The 9,529-nt window shown below is 35.8% G+C and overlaps 1 pseudogene; it reads left to right on the plus strand.

Moving 5' to 3' along the window:
* Positions 1 to 1,783: 1,783 nt before the first annotated feature.
* On the plus strand, positions 1,784 to 6,095 carry LOC149548373 (origin of replication complex subunit 6-like; annotated as a pseudogene).
* Positions 6,096 to 9,529: the final 3,434 nt, after the last annotated feature.

Raw genomic sequence — 9,529 nt, forward strand, 5'->3', positions numbered from 1 at the left:
GGATAGATGTTTATTATTAAATCCATTCTCTACTTTGCATGTTATATAGCAGCTTGAGGTGTCCCTTATTTCTTGCATTGTGGTAATAGCCAGTGTTTGTGGTAATAGCCAGGTGTCCTTTTTCTAAAGAGATGAGCTACTTACTACAAACTCTCATGAGGAAATAGGAAGTTGACAAGCACATTAGGGATACATTGGACAAAGTTTTGGTTCTTCATTTTGGAAGGGCCACAGATATTGTCTACATGCAGCTTGATGAAATTGTAATGTTTCCTCTCTAATGCCTACTCTATTTTTTAATTATAAGGAGTTTTTGATGGATTATGGACTTGTTCACATTAATTTTATTATTTTCTATACAAGCTTACTGTGTTAATAGCTTGCAAACTGTGCACGTGAAGTGTCAAAGTTTGCATCAATAGCTTTAGTGGATGTGGATGCTGAGGAAATCCAAGTTTATATCAAGTATTTTGACATTACTTTGATACTTGCTACAATCTTCTTCTTTAATGCACAACACATGAAGATGGATTCTTGGTATTTCATACATCCTATTTGAAATCAATTTTGAAATCAAGTAAGAATTATAATAACATTATGTTGCACATGTTGGTGGGAATAAATTTTATATTTTGGACTGAAAAATATATTTATTATTAGTAATTCCACTATAAACTTTAGAATTCTGCTATGGGTGAATCTCATTATAAAATGCAGCTACAACCTAGTTATTAAATTCATTAATATAAGTATGGACTGTGAGGTACAAAGGAGTTATGTAAGTATACCCTCTGCCATGCTTTCTTTGTCTAGTTTCTCTTCAAGTAAGGTAGGCATTGTTTTATTAAAATTTTAAAATGAGCTGATTTTTATTAGAACAAAAATTCGGAGTGATGTAATTGAAGTATTCAATGGTTGTTAGCTTTGTCACATATAAAAAAAATTGCATCAATTATTTTCCAAATGGGAAATATGCTCTGACGTGGAGGGAACAACCAACTATGCATAATGTTTAGCTAACAATTTTTTCAGACCCCGAATGTTTGCACACTTTGTAGTTTTTTTAATGTTTAATACTATTTAGAACACAAGTCAGCTTGTGTAAGATATGTGAAGTCAATACACCAAAACGGTAGGTTTTTAAATTTACTATGGAAGTTCATAAGAAACTAAACATCATCAAAAAATATTTGGTTGTAAGTTACTAAATAAATGGTTCTAAGCATAGTTTAAAAACTTTATGTGGAGATAGAGTGGATTTTAAATGCTTGTGTTGGTGTGTATGGAAGACAAGTTGCTGATGATATTCAACATTCTCAATTGTTGAAGTCACCACCATAGATATTGTAGGCACATTATTAAATAACACATTGATATGTTAGGATTGTGATTTTGCCCATCTGTTTGCTTTTGAAGTTTATGATTTTTGGACCATTCCTTAATATTGTGCCCAAATACTACATACTCTCAGACATTGTCTTCATAACTGACTATTCTAATGATGTACTCTATAAAGTGGCCACTTTTATGTGTTCTACCAAAGATTTGGTGCCTCTTGTAGCTGCTTTATCTAGAAATTTTAATTGAGAGTGTGAGAATTGGGGATAGAATTTAAAAAAAATTCATGGTCAAATTAGTGAACAACAAATGGATTTGATGGGGGTTGCATTGTCTAGTAGAATGTAGAGGATGGGCTCGTGGGCTATAGAGGGTGAGAAGTCCTTCAGTTGGAGTTGCCAAAGGAGGGTAACATTCATTTTCTAGCCATACGCTATAGAGAAACATGGACATGGATGGGCTAGGAAGAAAATTGGGCCTTGCAGAAGACAACAAGGTTATTGAGAAAGCCGAGGAACTAAGATGTGTGCATTTTAATTCTTCCACTTTTGGTGTGGTATGTTTATCTAAGAAATGCATCAAATTTAGTGCAATTTTTATCATCTGGAATGTAATTTATTGGGAATATTCATCATTGAGTCCCTTTTAAACCCCTTTTCATCCACAAGATGAGGTTTGAAAATTGGTTCTCTGCTTTGAACTTGCTGCTACAAAGTAATTTTTCTTGAACCTTATTCAAATGGGTTCATCTGATTTTACATTGAAAAGGATCGGGTCATTTCTCAAATTTATAGCATAATCCTTACAACAAAGATCATGCCACATGCCAGCAGTGAGATAATATAACACTAGGTTGAATCTTAGTCAAATCTTATTAATGTCATCTATCCTTGCCATTACACTGCATTCCTCAGGACTGAATCTATGTTGCCCAGGAAGAAATAATTTAACAAGAGGAGAAATTATTCATTGAACATTAGATGATTCCCATTGCTTACCCTTCATGGATTTCCAGTTCTCATTCTTTATGATTTTATTAGAAAAATTGCAACAATAACATTTAATTTGCAATGATTGAATGCATTGTTTGTACAGATTACAAGTTCCCTTTGACAAATAGAAGGCCATTAGGCTAAGTGGCATGTCTGAAAAAGCATATACCAAATCCTTGAATGAAAAATGCAATTGCAATTCTTTGTCTGTTTTCTCTTTTGACATTAATGGATTATATTCAAAAATGATGACAAGTCTACACTTTTAATTTGCCTTGCAGGCCAAAGCTGGACATCCGAGAACTTGGAATCCAGTTTGGATGTCTTAGATTGATTGGGTCTACCCAAAGAGTCTTGTCTTTGTAAGTTCCATTTTCCTCGACTCATTTTTTAGCTCTCAAATGGTCTGTTTACTTAAACTTTGGACCTTTTGTAACTTATTGGTCAAATATTTATATAGTGCTCTATGGAACTTGAGAAACCAAGTTTCCTTAGTTTAGATTTCAGGACCCAAATGGTTTGTTTTCTTGGATTTCCAATCTTTTGAAATTTATGGCTCAAAGGCTTATAGTATGCTCTGTACTTGGGGAAATTATTAGGGTGGGTATATAGATTTCATCAGAGTAAGGCCTAAGGGCATACCAAATGAAATCCTATGCTCTTATACTTTGACCTTGAGCTCTTTGATAAGTGTGGGGTTAGCATATGATCCCCGAGTCTTGTCAGCCCAAAATCATGATCGAATATGCAATTATAATATTAACCTTATACAGATACAAAGAAATATTTATAACTGCTCTACCAGAGTCCCAGAGATCAAGTGCTGATTTTGGTCATCCAATGTTCACTGCAGTAGCTTTTTACCTATGTGCAAGAAGAAATAAGGTTTGTTTGTACTTGCATATTTCAAGCTTGTTATTAGGCCAATAATAATCCTTTGATTCTGTAGTCAATATGAATGAAGGATATAACCTAGGAGTAGTTTTTTTCTCTTTTTTCTTTTTCTTTTGGGTGAAAACTTAAACAAAATTCAAACCCTTACTCTTGTGTTGCTTTTTATCATCACACATATGACAATGCTACAGTAATGGCCTCAAGTTAGTCTTCTCTAAACTTTGGTTTCTTGTTTATCCATATACCCACCCTAAGTTTTGGAACTTGCTATGAAAAAACCTAACTTATTTATCTGGATGCAGTTAAAAGTTGATAGGATGAAACTGATCAAGATATGTGGTACATCGGACTTTGAGTTTTCAAATGTGAGTGTTCTTTTTGGGTGCATATAAATCTTGAAGGTTTTGTAATATTATTCACATTGTCAATTTGAAGATGCTAACTAAATCAAACAAGGAAACCCTCTCGATGATTTATGTTTGTTCTTAACTACACACACACACACACACACACACACACACACACACACACACACACACACACACACACACACACACACACACACACACACACACACACACACACACACACACACACACACATTTCTAATTGTTTGGGCTAGGTTGCAACATCTATGAATGATCTCTATTTTGATGTTGTGGGAATTGCCAAAGAAAAGAAGGATCCAAAATCTATGAAAAACAATAGAGGTGTGTTTTCTTTAGAGACTATTTTGTTTATGTGATGACATTGATTTTTTAACCTTTGCATATTTTTTATATGGAAGGTTATTTTCATTAATTATGGTCAAGTTTAGACTAGGTTCATTCTTGTTACTCAATAGATACATTCTTATATTTTTGTGCTTGCTTGGTGCTAAAAAGTTTGAAAGATTAATTCAGGCTTGTTTACATTGTAGTGATTGTGGCCTTTACAAATTTCTCCTATATAAAATTCATATGGGCTGGCATATCTCAAATCCTTATTGTTGAAGATTTCAAAGTGCATTGTACTCTTATGTCTTAAATTGGTTTGACAAACCAACTGCATAATCATTTTTTTGTTCTTTACATCGTTGAATTTATTTTCACACCATCTTTAACTATTTCTTAGGTTCACATTGATTTAGTATGGCAAATTGGAACAAAATCTTGGTCTAAATTTTGGTTGTTATGATTGTTTTAGGAAACTAAGTGTATTGGTTGTGTATAGACAAAACTTTTGGATGCATTGCCAAGCAAGAGAATACGTGAAGACGAGGTAGAATCTGACAATACTGGCGAATTAATTGATGATGAATATGAACTTGAGGTAACTCGATTTATATATTATACCTAAAAGTTTACGAAGTTATTTTTATATATTTGATGTTATTCTAATGTGGATAGACATGCAATGCATTTCTCATATAATAATTAATAACTAAGGATGTAAAATCAACTTAGCTGCATTGTTTTATGTGAAAGAATGTGTTTCTTAGTTAAGCATTGGTACTTGATTGTTTCTTTTATTGATGATTGGAAGCATAATCTTATATTTCTACATGGTTGAAGGATGTTGTGTAGACACCTAAATTTGATTACACTATTTTAGTAATCCTATTTAGTCATCTAAAAAGGCATTATTAATTAAATTTCTATTTAATTAATCCTTTGTCATCCCCTAGTTGATTAATTTAATTAATCATCTATAGTCCTAATTGATAAATCAAATAATCTATTATTTATCAATTAAATCCTATTCTTCTATCTAATTCCAAAAATCCCCATTTATTAAATAAATCTATTTGATAAATGAAATCCTCAAATTCAAAAACCCCTAAACTATCTCTAATCCTCCATTTAGCCTAATCCACCCCATCCACCCATACTAACCAAGCTTAGGCACTAACTCACCCACCCTCATTAATGCCATCCACTTGCACATCTCTAACATCCCTAATCTAATCCTAAACCCAAGCCTAATCCACCCCCTAATGTTGTCACATTCCTTAAACAAGTTTAAGACTTTCCTAATCCAAACCAAAGTCTACCCTCAAAAAACCCAACCACTAAGTCATGAGTGCTCTTACAAAACATAAAAGACTCTTACAAGCCCACTCATGACTCTTACATCCATCTTACACACTCTTCCCTCTTCCACACTCATTCCTCTTACATCCCTCTTACATACTCAACCCCACTCATCATGCCTTTAACCAACCCTTTACCCTACCCTCTCACACTCATCCTCCTTGTGACAAGTTTCACCTTCCCATTGGTGCTAAACAAGCACAATCCATGTGCTCTCCTTTGAGTGCATCCTAGCCCTCCTTAAGCCTTCATCCATCCTTGCATCTAAGCCCTTCATCCCTCTACCCCTTAGCCTATAAATTGAATCCCATCCCAAGCCATTTCATCAACAATCTTTGAGCTAAAGTTACCATGCTATTTTGAGAACCAAATCCATCAACCATACCCTTATAATGCCAAATTGAGAGCTCACAAAGCTACCAATTTTCCATTAACCATCTCCATTGAAGCAACTTTTGAACATCTTGAGCATATATCCATAGCAAAAGGACACATCTATAGAATCAAGAAAGCATGGAGTGCTTTTTCTTGTGAGGTTTGCACTTCTTGTTTTCTTCCTTTGTCTAAGCATATATGTGAATTTAGTTTTTGGTTTGTGAATGTTTACTTTATTTGTTAATGTTCTTTGCATACTGATTCTGGTTCTACATTTTGGCACGCCCGGTGGGACCCCACTATGGGTCATTTAATCATCTATTTTCATCTATATGTCATTTTTCTAACCATCTAATGTTTGTTGTTGTTTGAGTGTGTTGTGAGGGTGTTTTGCTTGTTTTTTCAGGTTAAAGAACGTACTTAGGAAGAAGAAATACTATCTAAAAAAAAAAATTGCATTTTTCATCTTTTTTTTGGCACAGTTTTGGCGTCTGCAACTTGTTCTGTCTGCGAAAATTGACGTCTGCGAAAATCCGCGTTTGCGCAAATCGACATCTGCAAAAATCCGAGTCTGTGAAAATCGACGTCTACAAAAATCCGCGTCTGCAAAAATTGACATCTGCGAAAATCCACGTCTGCGAAAATCGTTGTCTGTGAAAATCCGCATCTGCGCAAATCAGCGTCTCTGCTTGTCACCTGTGTTCTGTGCTGCAAATCTGTTTTGTCCTCTTCATATTTTGGCATCTCTATATTTTAGCGTCTTCGTATTTTGACAGACTGTCTTCTCTACTTGCTTATGTTCCATTTTTGCTTTATTATTTTAGTGGTTCCGTAGGATTTAGACCATTTTAAGCATTTTTACGCATAGAAAAAACAACAAAAAATGTTAAAAAAAAATTTCCCATAGTTAAGCTCTCATTTTTGAAGATTTTGGCTAACTAACTAAATTGCTTTTTTTTTTGTCTCATTGCAGGTTGGAGCACATATGGAACCACTAACCATGTTTCTTGCAGGTTTTCATGTTGCTAAAAAATGAACTTGAATGTTTAACCATTTGTCTTTGAATGCATGTTGCTAAAAAAAAAAATGAACTTGAATGGTTAAACACATTTTCCATTGAATGAATGTTGCTCAAAACACACTCTTGAATGTCATGGATTAAAATCAACTTTCTTTAGAATGCATGCTTAAAACAAAAAATCCAATCTTGAATGCCAAGGATCAATTAGCCATTACGATATCAAACACTTCATTTGGAGCTTCTAAAATTGAACAAAACAAATCTCTTTTTCACATGCAATCTAGGTAAAGTTTGATTTTTGGACATTTAAGAAACTTTGTTAAGTTAAAATACAAATTTACAAAAATCAATTTGAGTAGTTCCTTCGACTCACCTCTTTTCTAATCGCCCATCAAATATTAACCATTGGTTGCAATCTCAGTGCCATTTATGGGGATGGGTCTACTTGAAAAAGGTGTTAAATGTTCCATAATCTAACTCACTCACTTGGTCTTTGAACGTTTGCTTTAACTTTATCAAAATTCTTAAATGGCCAAAACTCTAGATTAAATCAATCACACTTCAAGTTTGGGCACTAAAATTGAACAACAACTGACGTGGAGAGCCTCTGGGCGCGCGCTTGAAATCGAATCTCACACACTTTTGTTTTGGGCTTAAAACAAACTCACACTCAATCTTGAATGCCTTAAAGAAAATTAATGGATACTTGACGTGGAGGGCCTCTGGGCGCACGAGTTTGCTTTTGTTGACCCTAACTCTTCTTATTGTTTGCATTCTTCGATCGATTTACTTTTGTTGGCACTTCAAGTTGGAATTGAACATTGTCTCTTAAACATGAGTGCTTGCAAAGTCTAGATTAGCACACATAAGAGTCAGTTGGTAAAAGAACAAGCGTGTTTTTTAGCCCAAGGTCATCCGAGTCTTCTCTCCCCTTGTCGTCTTTCGAGGCCATCTTGGGTGCATAAGATTAGGATCCAAAACCTTGTTTCTTTTTTAGGAGGCCTGCTTGGGGATTTCATCACCCCTTGGACGACCTCAACTCCAGCGTTCCAGCGGAGTATAAGAATCGGGAGGTGAATCGAAAGACACCTCTCTTGGGATCAAGATTTTGTCATTCGGGCTAAGCCTCAAGGAACTTTATACCCTTGAGAAGTGAAAGAGGAGAAGTGGGTTACCTCTCCTCTCGGCTGTGTGACATCCTTTTGGTCTCATCTACGGATTTGGGCCTCACGTACCTTGCGTATATCGAGGACTCCCTAGCTAAACCAATTGTCAGCCTTGCAAAAAACCATCTAGGATGTTAATGTGTTTGGAGTGACTGATCGAAACATTTGTAGAACATACACACTCCTTGGCACAAGTATCACATTCTGAGAACCACAAACTTCTATCTGGGTGTTCCTATCTATTGCTTGTTTTTATTTTACTTGTTGAATGAATGTTTGCCAAACTTGGTGAATCCTAGCTTAGGGCACACTTAGCGTAGTCACTGCCTATTTTGGAAGTTGAACAAGTTGAAGCAAAACAATTGAGATTTTTCCCAAAGCCAAGCAAATTCAGGAATTTATGTCGGAACAACCCAAACCCAAACAGAAGTTTCACAAGGTCAAACTCAAGCCATCTCTAGCATACCAAGAACTTTCAGCCAAGAGAAAAGAAATAACACCAAGCCCACGAATTTCCAAACTCCACAAAGCAGAGGACAAAGCTATTGATGAAGCACTTCAAGAGGCCTGGTTAGAGCGCACCATCAAATTTAGCCAACATCCAAGAGTTAATCCTGCTTATGCCTTACCAACTAGGCATGATTTCTATGATTAGACACCCTTGTTTCTCCACATCTTCTTGGATAAGCTTCACTCTAGAGTCATCTTTGTAGAAAAGCCAACCATCTTAGGTTATCCCCTTAAGCATTGTTAGCTCATCCATCTCATTTAGAATCATACCATCTAGCTAGTAATCAAAAATCTACACATCTAAGATTTCAAAATTGTTGTCACCTTGCTAAAAGTTTTCCATTCCTAAAATCTTCCAAATCCACCAATCTCACCAAGGTTATCCCTTTGACAGAGCTTTGTCTAGGGTAATATAGCTTTGTCACTTGTTATCCCTCATCACCTTGAGCTAAAGGTTGGGATTCGCAAGTGGTCAATCTCGTGTTCTTCCCAAAGGATCATCAGTCTATCCTTAAGTTGACACAATCACCACCAAGCTTGCACATAGGAAAGCAGACCTTTTGTGCTTTGAAAACATATCTTTGAAGTTAGAATCCCCAACCCGATCCTCCTTAGGTTTTTTCATATAGCTTTTCCTCAACCTAGGAAATCATTTGCATAGAAAAGCCTTCCCCCTTTTGTATCCATCAGCATTATTGCATCTCATCTCTAGGAGCATTTTTCATGCCACCCGTCACTCGCTTAGCCAAGAAGAAAGAAACAATGGAGCCCTATCATTTGGATCGAACAACCTCACCCCCCTTGAGCACTCAGCCATCCTTTAGCCTAGAGCAAGCTATGCCATCACCTACTGACATTGAAGCTTTCATGAACCAACCAGGAAATGCAGTATTGGTAAATGCCATTATAGACAAAAACAAAGAGACAATCATGGCTAATTTTCGAAGGGACAATGTAGGAACCTTTGACTTTGGAAGACCCCCTCCATTATTAGATCCATCTCACCCATTGTTTGGGCAGCTGCCATCACCCATAGGTTCTTATGATCCAAATTATCCTCAATATATTCCAAGAGAAGAGCCTCCAGCCAATCCATATGACCCAATAGACCCAAACATACCATCATCCACCCAAGTTGAAATCTCCATGCCGCAAGCCAAC

This window comes from Cupressus sempervirens, chromosome 7 (assembly GCF_028749045.1).
Source record: "Cupressus sempervirens isolate cs-2001-9-10 chromosome 7, ASM2874904v1, whole genome shotgun sequence".
Lineage (NCBI taxonomy): Eukaryota > Viridiplantae > Streptophyta > Pinopsida > Cupressales > Cupressaceae > Cupressus > Cupressus sempervirens.